Source organism: Macrotis lagotis, chromosome 5 (genome assembly GCF_037893015.1).
Source record: "Macrotis lagotis isolate mMagLag1 chromosome 5, bilby.v1.9.chrom.fasta, whole genome shotgun sequence".
Taxonomy (NCBI): domain Eukaryota; kingdom Metazoa; phylum Chordata; class Mammalia; order Peramelemorphia; family Peramelidae; genus Macrotis; species Macrotis lagotis.
Window position 1 is genome coordinate 143,363,783 of NC_133662.1, and position 16,493 is coordinate 143,380,275.

Genomic DNA, 16,493 nt, shown 5'->3' on the forward strand with positions numbered 1-16,493 from the left:
TCATATCTGGTCATTGGAATCAGATGGCTCTGGAGGAGAAAGAGAGACTGGTGACTAAGCACAGCCCCTCACTCAAATCCAGGTCATGCCCTTGTCATGGCATTGACTCCATGATGTTGGAATCTCTTTTAAAAACAAAGGACAAAGGGGCAGCTAGGTGGGGTAGTGGATAAAGCACTGGCCCTGGAGTCAGGAGTACCTGGGTTCAAATCTCGTCTCAGACACTTAATAATTACCTAGCTGTGTGGCCTTGGGCAAGTCACTTAACCCCATTTGCCTTGCAAAAACCTAAAAAAAATGGAGGGAAAAAATGATTTTTTTTTAGTTGTTTCTGCCCCAGCCTCTTCCTCTAACTCAAAATTGAAAGGTCCCTTGAGTTCTGACTCCTCTCTCACTTAGATCCACAAAATGTTTGGTGCCCAGATAAGATCTATCAAAGCTTCTGGTGCTCTCTTTCCACTCTTCTCACTCTCACACTGTACTTTTCTGCTTTGTAAGACTGTGATGACTGGGAGGAGGATGACAACCAGCATGACTGATCCCATGCTGCTTCTGTTTTTCTGGATCCTTTGTGAGTTTTTTTCAGTTTTTTTCAGTTGGTCTTTCCTTGAGTAGCTTGAATCTCAGAAATTCATTGATTCTATTGACTTATCTCATTTAAGAGCTCATTCTTTATGTTTTTGACATTGTTCGATATTAAGGTGAAGATCAACTGGGTCATCTTTGTATTTTCCTTCAGCTGTATAGCTAGATTCCTGGTTGCTTTTCATCTTGTCAAGAGTCAAACATTTCTGAATATGCTGGGAGAAATATCTATCCTCTGATGAATCTCTGGACTCTTCTTGTTTTTAGGGGCATTCTGTTCTGCTCCCCTTTTAGTTATTTAGTATAACATTCATTCAATATCATCCTTGTAGATTCAACATGGTGAATATTAATCAGGATGTGCTGGGCAAACAGCTTTGAGGGACTCCACTGACTAAGCAGACTCTGTACTGGAAAATGGAGTGAATTCCTGTTTTTTGTTGTGAAGAACTAGATCTCAATTGAGTTTGCAGTCCTGAGCCACACACTGTAACGTGGCTCTTAATATAGTGATGTCAATTTTGTTCCTCTTTAAGAATGAAGGACATCTCAAAGAGATAAAAGGAAAAAAATTATAAAATGTATTAAAAATTTCTAACAATTCTTTTTTGGTGGTAAAGAATTGAAATTTGAGAACTATCTTTTATTTGGGGAATGGCTGAACTGAGCTGTGGTATATGATCATGATGGAATACTATTGGTCTGTAAGAAATGATGAATAAAATGGTTTCAGAAAAAACTGAAAAATTTATCCTAACTGATACAAAGTGAAGTCAGTAGAATCAATAGAACATTGTATACAATCTATTTACTTCTGGAGAGAGAACTGTTGAACTCTGAGTACAGAGGGAAGGACATTAATTTTGCTTTATTTTTCTTCCTTTTTTAAAAAACCTACTTAATATGCAAATATGTTTCACATGATTATCTCAGATGTATAATAATATGATATTTCTTGCCTTCTCAATATGTGGAGGATGGGCAATAGGAAAGGAGAAAATTTGGAACTCAAAATAAAATAAAATGAAAATTTAGAAAAGTTGTCATGTAGGAGAAAACAAGTTGGCCTGAGAACCAGTTCCATCAGTTTGTGACCCTGGGCAAGTCACTTGACCTATATTTTCTCATATATAAATGAGGAGGCTAAACTTGACAATTTATGAGACCCTTCATACTGTCTGGCTCTAAATTTCTGTTGCATCTTGAAAAAGCATGCAACAGAAAAAACAACAGGATCACCATTACCAGTCTACAGAATGAAGACAGAGCACTAGGCCAGGAAATGTGGATTGAAGCCCAAAGGAGATATTTAGAATCTAGTGTAATCAGCATTTCTGGGATCTGTTCCCAGTTTCTTGATTTGACCTAGTGACTTACTCAGAGATGAAATTTGGCATAATTTAACATAGGATGGTTTAAGCTTCTATTTAAGGGTAAGGTAGTTAGGCATCTTCAAGCAAATAGCTTCCTTTTCTAAAGTGGAAGCATTTAAACGATGAAAATATTTCTTGTTGATACTTGTTAACCTTTTGGTTTCATACTGGGTGGAGGAAATGTGGGGGTCCTTAGAATAATCTCTTAAAGCAGTGATGGAATGCATTCCTGGCAATACATTATTACTGACTTTGGCAATATGTTGTCCATTCCTCACTTTGCAAAGCGAGACCAATAGCATCAGAACTAGCAATAAAATAATTTTCTCCTCTGTTGTATCCTTTGGTAATCAGCATCTAGGGGAATCTGGTAAAAAAAAAAGTCCAAGTGAAATATTTGACTATCCTAATTTTTTTTCTTAAATATCACTAATACATGATGTTTGAATGAATAAATAAATAAATGAAAAAGGATTTTATAAGAATCTACTATGAGTTAGACATGGTGCTAAGTGTTAAGCATACAATTACAAAAGTGAAGGAGTACATGCCCTCAAGTAGATTCCATTTTAATGGATATTGGTGACCAGAGAAGAGAGGTTTTGTCTGGGGAGTCACAGGAATTGTTAGAGGAACATTGCAGCAATTCATTTTCATGACCTTTAGAAAGCAATGGTAATACTGGGGAATGGTTGAAAAAAGTTATGATATATCAGTGTGATAGATTTACTAGGGTGTAAGAAATGATGAAGATTGTTTCAGAGAAATATGGGAAGACCTCTATGAACTGATGCAAAGTGAAATGACTAGAACAAGAAGTACAACATATATAATAATAAGATTAATGTAAGAAAAACAATTTTCAAAGATTATTAGAAACTTTAATCAACTCTAATCAAAATACTCTTGATGAACATGCTATCCTACCTCCAAATAAACAGTTGATGAACCCAGAGAACAGAATGAAGCATATACATGTATGTATTCATAAGTATAAACAAATGAAAATATATACATATGTGCCAATATGTGCACACATATATAAATATATACAAAGATATATGCCTTATGTGTGTATTTATGCTTCAGATATAAAGATATATGCCAATATAAATGGCATATAATAAATATATACATATCAATAGATAATATATATCATAATGTGCATATATGCCTATATAGGAGACATGTTACTTTTGCATAAATGCAAATCAATATATAGAGACTTTATATATATATTATATATATACTTATCTTGCACATGGTTTTTGTCTTACAAGGCAAATATATATATGCATATATGCTCACATGTGAGTATGTACACATATACACAGATAATGTGGTAAATTGTTTTGTTTAATTGTGCACACATGTTTGCCTTAATGGGGCAGGAGGAGGTAGAAGGGAAGAAATTTGGTGTCAATAATAAAATATAATCGATTTTTTTAACAAAAGAAGTGATAATTGTTTGGTTTTTTTTAAATAATTCCCAGATGAAAATGTAGGGGGATGGGAAGACATAGATAGAACTTGTAGAGACTGGGCAGCTGACAAGATGTCCCAAGATATCTGAGTAGATGGATGTAAAGTACTGTCAAGAGCCAGTGAGATATAATCAGTTAGGCAAATTTACTTGCTTGCTTATCAAGCTCAGCCTCAGGACAGGTTTGCAAATTTGAGTTTGTTAATAAAGGTTTCCAGAGACTAATAATTCCACAAGACAAACAAAATTTATATAAGGTCCAAGACTTACTTTTTTTTTTTTTAGTTTCATCTATTTAAGGCAATGAGATAATGAGATTAAGTGACTTGCCTAAGGTCAGCTAGGCAATCTTTGTCTAAGGTCAGATTTGAACTCAGGTTCTCCTGACTTCAGGGCTGGTGCTTTTTTCTACTGCACCACCTGGATGACCCCAAGACCTACTCTTGTAGAATTTATGTTTTGTAGCTTAGTGAGGAAAGAGATCTCTGTTACACAAAATTACAGAATAAGTGCAAAAGAGGAGTAAAACAAAATGTTCTAATACCTTTCCAATGGAGTACCTCCTGCTGGTTGAAGTTTTATGAATAGTGTGGCATTTGATCTGGATTCCAGAGTAAGAATTCAAAACAAAGCACAGGGTGTGTTTGGAATTTAAATAATAGTTCAGTTCAGCTGAAGGGGAGAATACAAAAAGAAGAATGTGAAATGTGACTAGAAAGGAAAGATGGCAGTACAGTGAAGCATTTTTAGAGTCTGAGCTTTAACCAGTAGGTTATAGGAAACCTCTAAAGATTTTTTGGGAGAGAAATAATATTATTAAATGGAAAGATTATTCTGGTAATAGTGTGTATTAAAAATTGGTGAGGAGGAAGTGAAAAGACCATTTAATAATTTGTAACAATCTTCTAGGTAGGTGATAATAAAGACTTGTACAAGGGTATTAATGGATAGAATAGAATGTGATCAATGAATTTGTTTTCAGGTTCAATTTATATGCCTTTGCACTCCCTCTTCCTGTGAAATAGAAACTATGAATGCTTTTCTTACTTAATCTTAACCTAGAAGAACAGAAAAGAAGGAGAAAGAGAATATTTGACCTTGCCAGTCATTATTTTCCAAGATAAATCAACTAATCAATCCATTTAAAAGGAAGATCAAAAGAAATTATATATATAAGATGAACTGTAGAAGGAAAATGGAAAGACTATTGAATAGACCCAACCTTCAAAACAGAAAATTCTTCTTTCCAAAGAGATAGATTTTTCCCCCCCTAAATACATCCCAGGGCAAACAGCAATAGATTTGTGCTTTGGGGTCTTGATCCCCCTCCACCAAAAAAAAATGCAAAAAATAATGTGCAAAAAATTTTTTGGACAGCATTAGCTAAGGTAGAAAGTTTCTCTATGGGAGAAATAGGAAGCAGATTATACACCAGCAAACTACCAGCAACAACCTTCTTCCCTCAAATTACGATAAGGACTATCTAGTTCATTAAATCCAAGAGCCTTAGAAAGACTGTCTCTTCCAACACAATATCATCAGCCAGCATCCTGAGAAGCAACTCCTATGGAAATGCTAGTTCAGGTGCTAAAGCACCTCTAAAGTCCCAGAAAGGGAAGTTCTTGTCACAAAATTCTTTAGTATTTCAAACTGTTTTATATAAAAAATTGATATTTTTATCCTTTAAAATAACAGTAAGGCATTCCCATCTATTTTTTGCTATACCCTAAGGACTATTGTACCTTTCCATTGGACTTGCAACTGAAAGTTCCATCTTTATGGACTTCCTCATTAGAATATGCGCTCCTTCGGGGAGGAGACAAGATGACAGAGAGAAGGAAGGAACTTTCTTAATCTCTCCCAGTTTCCCTCAGAAACAACATTAATAAAGTCTCTAAACATATTTTTGAGCAACAGAATCTACAAATGAGTGGAGTCCAGTGAGACCTGTCTTGGGTGGAATATGAGTGGATACAGGGAAAGGAATAGAAAACCATTGTATGGGCTGATAGGCAAGACAAGGACCAACCAGAGGTTCTCAAATGTGGGAGCTTAGCTCAACAGGACAGTTGGAAGAACTCCAATGCAAGTTCCCCAGACTCCCATTCAGCCAGTGCTACTGGACTAGATGGTCCAGTCCAGATGGCAAGATCCTAGTATTTCCAATCCAGAATGTCTAACTCAGTGAACAAGCTACTTGTGCTCCAAAACAGATGACCCAGAGAGCAAGCTTAAGGTATTTTTCAACATGGATGACTAAGGAGTGGGCAGCTGGCTTTCCCAGCATAGATAGTCTGGTGAGAAAGCTCTCCCTTCCTAATTCCCCTATCAGTCTCAAGCCAGTGAACAGGCCTCCAAAATTCTTAATACCAAAGGTTTGCAAGTGGAACCCTCTCTTAACAAAAGTACCTTGGGATAGTGTTCAATAACAAATTCAAAATGTGTAAGAAAGGTCAGAGAAAAACAGGGTCTATATAAGCATGTTTAAAATGCCACTTCAAAAGAGAATGGCAGAAAAACCACTACATTTGAAGTTGCAAAGGAGAATGAATTAGCCCAAAAAGATTTCTGGAAGAGCTCAAAAAGGATTTAAAAAATCAAATAGAAAAATTTGGAAAAGAAATGCAAGAGAAATTCAATATCTTGCAAAATGAAGAACAAAAATTGACAGGAGGAAACCAATTCTGTAAAAGTACAATTGGGCAAATGAAAAATAAAATAATCAAATAGAAAAGGAGATGCAAAAGCTAAATGAAGAAAAGTAAACCTTGAAAAATAGATTGGAGCAAATGAAGGCTTAATGACTTCATGAGACATCAAGAATTAGTTAAACAAAGTAAGAAAGATGAAAAAATAGAAAAATTTAAAATACTTCATTAGAAAACAATTGACTTGGAAAATAGGTTGAGAGGTAATTTAAGAATTACTGGGGTGGGGTGGCTAGGTTGCACAGTGGATAGAGCACCTGCCCTGGAGTCAGGAGTACCTGAGTTCAAATCTGACCTTAGACACATAATAATTACCTAGCTGTGTGGCCTTGGGCAAGCCACTTAACCCCATTGCCTTGCAAAAAAAAAAAAGAATTACTGGGGGGGCAGCTAGGTGGCACAGTAGACAGAACACTGGCCCACAAATCAGGAGGATTTGAGTTCAAATATGATCTCAGACACTTAATAGTTGCCTAGCTGTGTGACCTTGGGCAACTCACCTAACCCCATTGCTTTAAATAAATATTTGTATAAAAAGAATTATTGGAAAACCTGAAAGTATATGATAAAAAAAAAAGAGCCTGGACAGCATCTTTTAATAAATGAGCAAGGAAAACTGCTCTGAGATACTAGAACAAGCAGGCAAAATAGGCATTCAAAGAATCAACCAATCATTTGAAAGGGATCCCAAAATGAAAACATCAAGGAATATTGAATTATCAGATCAAAGAGGAAATCTTATAAACTTCCAGAAAAAAAGGAATTCATATTATACCAAGGTGACAGGATCCAGTAGTATCAATATTAAAGGATTAGAGGTCCTGGAGGTCAAAGGAATTTGGATTACAACCAAGAATAAATTGCCCAGCAAAACTGAACATATTATTTCAGGGGAAAAGATGGACTTTTAATGAAATAGGTGACTTTCAAACTTTCGTGATGAAAAGACCAGAGCTGAACAGGAAATTTGATTTTTTCAAACAGGGGGGTCTCAAGAGATGCATAATAAGAGGGGAGAAGAAAAAGACTGCTATTAAATAATATTTTTTTCAGGGTTTTGCAAGGCAAACGGTTAAATGGCTTGCCCAAGGCCACACAGCTAGGTAATTATGAAGTGTCTGAGACTGGATTTGAACCCAGATACTCCTGACTCCAGGGCAGGTGCTTTATCCATTATACCACCTAGCTGCCCCTGCTATTCAATAATATTAACTCAGTTACATCCTTATAAGGGAGAGAGATTCTCATATCTCTTGAGAATTAGAGGGGTAAAGAAATAAGTTCATTTTGGTGAGATGCTTAAAAAAATTAATACTTTAAAATGAATTGTCAGGAGGTGAGGGAAGGGGGAGGCATAATGGGTGCAAAGGACCTATTACAATAGAGACAAAGAAGGGAGGACATAAAAACTGATTATATCTTAATCTCATCAGAGATGGCTCAGAGGGAACAACATACACTCAGTTGGTTTAGAAATGTATCTTAGTCTTCATGTATTAGGAGAGGAAGGGAGAGAAGGAAAGGAGGGATTGAGAGAAGGGAAGGAAGGGAGACAGTGAAAGGGAAAGGAAAGGGAGGACTGCTAATAGAAAGGGAGCAGACTGAGGGAAGCAGATTTGAGATGCAAAAACACTGATGAAGTGGGATAGGGTGAAAGAAGAAAGAAAAGTATAAACTGAGGGGAGATGAGATGGAGGGTAAAAATAATTATAACTGTGAATGGGAATGGAATGACTCTCCAATAAAACAGAAGCAGATTACAGAACTGATTAAAAAACAGAATTTTACAATATGTTGTTTACAAGAAACACATTTGAAGCAGGAAAGATATATACAGAGGCTAGAACAGAATTCATTATGCTTCAGCTGAAGTGAAAAAAGCAGGAGTAGCAATCCTTATCTCAGACAAAGCAAATGCAAAAATAGATCTCATTAAAAGGGATAAGGAAGGAAATTACATCTTCCTAAAAGATATCATAGGCAATGAAGTAATTTCAATACTAAACATGTATAATTCAAGTGGTATAGCATCCAAATTCTTTTTTTAAGATTTTGTTTATTTTGAGTTTTACAATTTTCCCCTAACTTACTTCCCTCCCCCATCCCCTACAAAAGACAATTTGTCAGTCTTTAGCATTGTTTCCATGGTATACATTGATGCAAATTGAATGTGATCAGAGAGAAATCACATCCTTATGGAAAGAAACATAAAGTAAAAGAGATAGTAAGATCAGACAATAAGATATCAGTTTTTTCCCCTAAATTAAAGGGAATAATCCTAAAAATTATGGAATACTTCACGAATTTCATGTCATCCTTGTGCAGGGACCATGCTAATCTTCTTTGTATGTTTCAATTTTTGTATATGTGTTGCCAAAGTGAACTAGCATCCAAATTCTTAGAGAAGAGCTAAATGAATTACCAGAAAACAGACTACAAAACTATGCAACTGGGAAAACTTCACTTTCCTCTCTCAGAATTAGATAAATCTGACCACAAAATTTTTAGAAAGGATAATAAGGATGTGATTAGAATGTTAGAAAAGTTAGATATAGATCTCAGAGAGAATTAAATGGGGATAGAAAGTAATATAATTTTTTCTCTACGGTACATTGCACCTGCACAAATTGGCCATGTATTGTACCAAAAACCTCACATTCAATTACCAAAACCCAGAAATATTAAATGCATCATTTTTCAGATTATGAATCAATAAAAATCACATGAAATAAAGATTGATGCAAGATAGACTACAAATCAATTTAAAACTGAATATCTTAATATTAAAGAATGAATAGATCAAAAAACAAATCATAGGAATCTTTAAAAATTTCATCAGAGGCAATGACAATAAGGAGACAACATACCAAACCAGTAGGATACAGCTAAACCAATTATTAGGGGACATTTTATATCTCTAAAGTCTTAAATGAATAAAATAGAGAAACAGAAATTCAATAAATTTTCCTTGCAGCTAAAAAAGCTAGATAAAGAGCAAATTAAAAATCCCCAATTAAATACCAAATCAGAAATTCTGAAAATCTAAGGAGAACTTAATAAAATACAAAGAAAACTATTGAATAAATAGAATGAATTTAGTTTAATGAAAAATCAGTAAAATACATTTTAAAATCTGGTTAAGTTGATTAAAAAAAGGAAACCAAATTTCAAAGTATCAAAAATAAAAAAGGCCAATTCACCACTAATGAGGAATAAATTAAAGTTAAAAACTTGGAGCTATTTTGCCCTAGTATATGACAATTTGACAATCTAAATGGAAATGGATTAATATTTAGAATAATATAAATTTCCCCTTTGCAGGAGAAACGGAAATTAAATATTTAAATAACCCCATTTCAGCAAAAAAGAAATTGAACAAGCCATCAGTGAACTCTCTAAGATAAAATCTCCAGGGTCAGATGGATTCACAAGTGAATTCCACCAATATTAAAAGAAAAAATATTTCCAAATCTATATAAACTATTTGAAAAAAATAGATTAAGATGAAAGAGTCAAAACAGAGAAAGAAAATTGTAGACAAATTTCCCCAAAATTGTAAATAAAATATTAGCAAAGCAATTGCAGCAAGTTATCACTAGGATAATAATCAGGTAGGATTAATACCAGGAATGCAGGGGTGGTTTAATATTAGGAACACTATCTGGGGGTACCTAGGTGGCACAGTCAACAGAGCACCAGTTCTGAAATTAGGAGGACCCTAGTTCAAATCTGATCTCAGACACTCAATAATTGCCTAGCTGTGTGACCTTGGGCAAGTCACCTAACCTCATTTCCTTAAAATAAATAAAATTAATTTTATAAAAGGAAAACTATCTATATAATTGACTATCAATAACAAAATTAACAGAAATCATATGATCATTTCAAGTGATTTTTTTTTAATTTTTGCAAGGAAATAGGGTTAAGTGACATACCCAAGGTCACACAGCTAAGTAAGTATTAAATGTCTATGGTCAGATCTGAACTCAGGTCCTCCTGATTCTAGGGCCAGCACTCTATCATCTGCACAACCTAACTGCCCCTGAAAAAAGCTTTTGACAAAATACAGCACCCATTTCTATTAGCAACACTAGAGATTGAAATCCCACCTCAGACACTTAATAATTACCTAGCTGTGTGACCTTAGACAAGTCACTTAACCCCATTGCCTTGCAAAAACAAAAACAAGAACATTAGAGAACAGAGGAATGCAAATTTTCCTAAGCAGTATGTCTCTAAGTCCATCAATAATCATTATATGTAATGCAGATAACCTAGAAGCATTTTTCAACAAGACCAGGAGGTAATCAAGGATGCCCATTATCACCACTATTATTCAATATTGTATGAAAAAATGTTAACTTCAACAATAACAGAAGAAAAAAGTAATTGAAGGAATTAGAATTAGTAATGAAGAAACAAAATTCTTACTTTTTTTGCAGATGATATGATATATACTTAAAGAATCCTAGAAAATCAATTAAAAGCTACTTGAAATATTTTTAAGATTTTATTTATTTTGAGTTTTACAATTTTCCCCTGATCTTACTTCTTTTCCCCCACCCCCACAAAAGGCAATTTGCCAATCTTTACATTGTTTCCATGGTATATATTGATCTAAATTGAATGTGATGAGAGAGAAATTACATCCTTAAGGAAGAAACATAAAGTAAAAGAGATAGCAAGATCAGACAATAAAATATCAGGTTTTTTTCTAAATTAAAGGTAATAGTCCTTGGTCTTAGTTCAAAATCCACAGTTCTTTTTGGGGTACAGATGGTATTCTCCATTGCAGATAGCCCCAAATTATCCCTGATTGTTGCACTGATGGAATGAGCAAGTCCATCCCATGTTGCTGTTAAGGGTGTACAGTGTTTTTCTGACTCTGCTCATCTCACTCAGCATCAGTTCATGCAAATCCCTCCAGGCTTCCCTGAATTCCCACCCCTTTTGGTTTCTAATAGAACAATAGTGTTCCATGACATACATATACCACAGTTTGCTAAGCCACATAAATCATCAACATATATATCTATACTAACAAAACACAGCAACAAAAGATAGAGAAATTCATTTTAAAGTAACTATTTAGAGTATAAAATTCTTGGGAGTCTACCTGCCAAGGCAAACTCAGAAATTATATGAAAACAATTATAAGACACTTTTCACACAAATAAAATCAGATCTAAATAATTTGTCAAATGTCAGTTGTTCATTCATAGGCTGAGCTAATATAATTGAAAATAACAATTTTGCCTACATTAAATTACTTATTCAGTACCACACCAATCAAACTACTAATCAAAAATGGTTGAATCATACTAAATCTAAAATTTACATTAAAAATTATATTAAAAAGCATCAGTTATCAGAACTGTTCGGTACTGGTGAAGAAATAGAAAAGTGGATCAATGAAACAGATTATTAGGTACAAGAGAAATAGTAGTAAATGACATAGCAATCTACTCCTTGATAAAGTCAAACACTCCTGCTTCTGGGATAAGTACTCACTCTTTGATTTAAAAAAAAAAAACTGCTGGGAAAACTGGAAGAAAACAATTACAGAAATTAGTCATAAACCAACATTTCATATCCTATACCAAGATAAAGTTGAAATAGGTACAGGATTTAGATTGGAAAGATGAGCTGTTTAAGACCAAAGAAGAGATTGAGAGGATTATAAAATGCAAGATGGACAATTTTGATTACATTAAATTGAAAAGCTTTAGAAAAATAAAACCATGATTGAAAGGAAGGCATTAAGTTGGGAAACAATTTTCAAACTAGTCTTTCTGATAACAGACCCATTTCTAAGATTTTCAATGAAATTCTAATTTAAAAGAATACAAGTCATTCCCCAATTGATAAATGACCAAAGAATATGAACAGGCAGTTCTCACATGAAAAAATTAAAGTTATGTATATGAAAAAATGCTCTGAATTATTATTGATTAGAGAAATGAAAAGAAAGCAGCTCTGAGTGACCACCTCACATATATCAGATTGGCCAATATGACAGAAAAGGAAAATGGTCAATATTGGAAGGAATGTGGGAAAACTGGAACACTAATACATGTCACACATGGAGGTGTGAACTGATCCAGTCTTTCTGGAGAGCAATTTGGAACTATGCTCAAGGGGAATAAAACTGTTTAGTTATTTTTTTAAATTTTTTTTTAGATTTTTGCAAGGCAAACAGGGTTAAGTGGCTTGCCCAAGGCCACACAGCTAGGTAATTATTAAGTGTTTTAGACCGTATTTGAACCCGGGTACTCCTGACTCCAGGGCCGGTGCTTTATCCACTACATCACCTAGCTGCCCCTTAGTTATTTTTTTTACTTTGTTTTTTTTGTTTTGTTTTTGATCTAGTCATATCATTACTAGGCCTGTATCACAAAGAGAACACCAAAAAAACAAAAAATCAAAAACAAAAAACAATAGTAAAAAACTCACATCCCACATGTACAAAAATATTTATAGCAGCTCTTTTCATGGTGGCAAAGAATTGTAAATTAAGTGAATGCTCATCAGTTGGGGAATGGCTGAGCTAAATGCAGTAAATGAATGTGATGTGATACTATTGTTCTGTAAGAAAGCATGAGGGACAGAACTTCAGAAAAGCCTGGAAAGATTTGCATGAATTCATATTGAGTAAATGAGTAGAACCAGAAGAACATTGCACACACTAATAGAGTCACTGGATGACAATCAACTATGATAGATTTGCTCATATTATATTTGCAGTATAATAAACAAAGACATTTCTAAAGGACTTATGATGGAAAACACTTTCACATTCAGAGAAGGAACTAAGGAGTCTGAATGCAAAATAAAGCTTACTATTTTCAAATTTTAAAATGTGTTTTATGTATTATGTTTTTTCCCTCTCATAGGATTTGATTTGATTCTACTTTTGCAACATGATTACTATGGATATGTTTAACAGAGTTATATAAGTATAATCTATATTATATTGCTTTCTGGAAGGGGGGGAAGAAAAGTAGGGAGGAGAAAAATGTAAAACTCAAAACATTACAAAAATGATTGTTGAGGGGTGGCTAAGTGGCACAGTGGATAAAGCACCGGCCCTGGAGTCAGGAGTACCCAGGTTCAAATCTGGCCTCAGACACTTACCGAGCTGTGTGGCCTTGGGCAAGCCACTTAACACCATTGCCTTGCAAAAAACTAAAAACAAAAAAAAAATGATTGTTGAAAATTATTTGCATGTAATCTGAACAATAAAATATTTTAAAAGATGAACTCATTGATAGGACATTTCTTACTTTTCTATTTGTTCCTCCACTGCTTAGTACAATCTTCTACTCTTATATTTCATTTCTGTCCATATACTTTACAATCCTTTGACACTAATCTTCTTGCTTGATCCCTGCCTAAGACATTTCCCTCTCCCTAATCCATCCCTTTACATTGTCCATCCCTCATGCTTTGAATGCTCTCCTTCATTTCTGTCTCCTGAATTCCCTGAAATTCTATAAGATTCAACTTAAAACTTACCCTCCCTTGCTAGTTCCTTCCTTCTGGTATGACATCTCATCTACTCTATACATAACTTCCATGTACAGAATTATTTGTAAGTTGTTTCCCCAAAGAAAAATGTGAGTTCCCTTAGTGAAGAGATCTTTTTATACCTTTCTTGCAATACTAAGTACTTGACATAGTGCCCAGTAGGCACTTTGTAATGTCCTGGGGGAAATTAAGACATTTCTCCAGAATCTTTGCTGTACAAATTAATGCCTTTTTTCTCACTTTTTCTCATTGTTGTTCAATCATTTTTCAGTTGTGTCCAACTCTTCATGACCCCATATGGACTTTTCTGGACAAAAATACTGAAATGGCTCCCCTTCCTCCCAGAACATTTTACAGATGAAACAACTGAGGCAAGCAGGGTTAAGTGACTTATCCAGGACAACATAGCTAGTAAATGCCTGAAGTTAGATTTGAATTCACAAAGATGTGTCTTCCTGATCCCAGATCTAACACTCCTATTCACTGCACCTCCTGGCTACCCATGTCTATAAGAAATGACTTCTAAACACATACTAAATACTTCACCTCCTAAGAAGTATCCAATTTAGATCATATTGTCTTGACATGTACCAGCCACAAACTTCTGAAGAAGTTGTACTCTGTGGAAAGAAGGTGAGAAGAGGAGGGGGAAATCTGCTGGTAAATATTTAACACAAGTTCTTTTCCATGATTAACATTTTCTGTATCATTTTTTGTAATAATGCCTTTACACTTTTATAGTTATTTAGCTACGTGATTTTTCTTGGTCACTTCATTTGTATTTTCATTCATTCATTCATTCATTCATTTTTTTTTGTTTCTTTATTTATTTAGTAGGTCGCATGATGGTCTTCCACCAAAAAATTCAAATATTTAAAGTGAAAATTTTTCACCCATTATTGATGATGATGATAAACAATTACAGCTAACATTTATATCTAGTTATATTGCTTTGTATAGGACTTTAAGGTTTACAAAGCACTTGTACCATTTTATTCTCCCAGCAACCTTGTGAGAAAAGTGGTATTATTATCCACATTTTACAGTTCCATAAATTGAAACAGATGAAGATAAGTGACGTGCCCAGGATAGTAGCATATCTAATAAGTTTCTGAAGTCAGATTCAAACTAAGGTCTTCCTGACTTCAGACCCAATATGCTATTTACTATTATACAACATCACTCTATCAATTTGGATTTGGATTCATTTCTCATTGACCATGCCTTTTTTTAAAGAGAACATTAAAGTCGAGTGACAACTTGAAGGTATCCAATAGTAAAGATCCTGCAGAAAAGTCTCTCCTCCTCCCATTATAAAGACCCCTGCTGATATTTGTTGAATTTTAATTATGAACAGCAAAATTATCATTCCAATGAAGAAAACATCATGAATCATAAAGAAGTGGAAATAGATCAGAGTAGAAGGCTTATCTATCATCATCTCAGATTATATAAAAAACTTATATTCCTTTGAAGCAAATGTTCAATAATGTATGCAGTTCTCTTACTGCCTGCCTTTCTTTTTGTTTCATTTTTTTGTATCAAGCAAAAATTGGATTTGCTATCTGAACCATTCCCTGCTAGGGAACTTTAAAATCCCACCCACAAGTTGTTTGATCAGCATATCAAAAGAGTGACTCCTTTTGCAAGGAAGATATCAAACTAAAAACACATTCCTCATAAAATTTCTATAGGACACCAGGGTACAACCCAGCATGTTTTTAAGGTTTGGGATTATTAATTGTTGCTATTATTATTATTGAAATAGACCCAAAAGATTGCGATATGATTACTACCAAGAGAACTAAGATTTTAGAAAATTATTGGCTGCTTAAAGCATAAACTGTTATCCTGCAGCCAATTTCTTGTTATAAACCCGGTTATGCAATATTATACAAGTTCCCCCATATGGGACATGGACCCACTCTATCTTTTTGGATGGAGTTACAGCATCTTTTAAGTGATTTTTGGTATGTCTGCTACTTTATCTTCATTATGAAGAAAACAGACTTGCACATGAGCTTTGAGGAAATCCTCCTTAGGACACAAAGAAATTGCAAATGAACTTTTAAAACCTGTCAGTTTAATTTAAATAACATTTATTTACTATTTTATCTATTTCCAGATTAATTCAATATCTATTCATTTTATTTTATCAATTTCTTCATGTTAACAATTTGATTAAAAGATAATTCTATCCTTTTTGCTAATTAACTTTTAGAAAGACTTAAGATATCCAATTAGGCCATTCTCATATAGTTTTATTTTCTTCACTCTTTTTCTCACACTCTCACAATGTCACTGTTTTGGAATAGAAACACTATCCTTATCAAAAGCACCTATTAAATAGCAGCATGTTCCATGACCAGGCAGTTGAGACAGATGGTGACAGTCAATTGTTCCCATTTGTTGGAAATCATCTTAAAGCTGTTCTTGCAAGTAGACTTCTAGTTTTCCTCACATTGTAGCCATGGAGATGAACTAATGTTAATTGAAGAGATTAAGTTGGTGCTTTTGTGTGTGTGTGTGTGTGTGTGTGTGTGTGTGTGTGTGTGTGTATGTGTGAGTCTTATCTGAATTAGTTATTATTTCAGAGAACCAAACTGGCCATGTCCATTCAATGCCAAAGCTCTATTTCCAAATTGCAAATGAAAATGTTTTTCATTTAAACCCATCTGTTAGTCCATCGAATGAACACTCACTATTTATCTATCCGATGAATCCATTCTGTATGGATAATTTATGAATAGGTATAGAGGCATCACAACCTCTACTCCTGGAGGAATTAACCACACCAATAAGAATATGGATTTGTCT

General features: G+C 34.2%; 1 long non-coding RNA gene and 1 other non-coding gene across 3 annotated transcripts in view; one reads left to right on the top strand and one right to left on the bottom strand.

Annotated features, from left to right (window-relative positions):
* LOC141487983 (uncharacterized) overlaps positions 1-16,493 on the top strand; it is a 162,959-nt gene that overhangs the window by 119,509 nt on the left and 26,957 nt on the right. The window lies entirely within an intron of this gene.
* Positions 8,431-8,533, bottom strand: LOC141490261 (U6 spliceosomal RNA). The gene has a single exon (XR_012469118.1). It is a non-coding gene; the product is annotated as a U6 spliceosomal RNA (small nuclear RNA).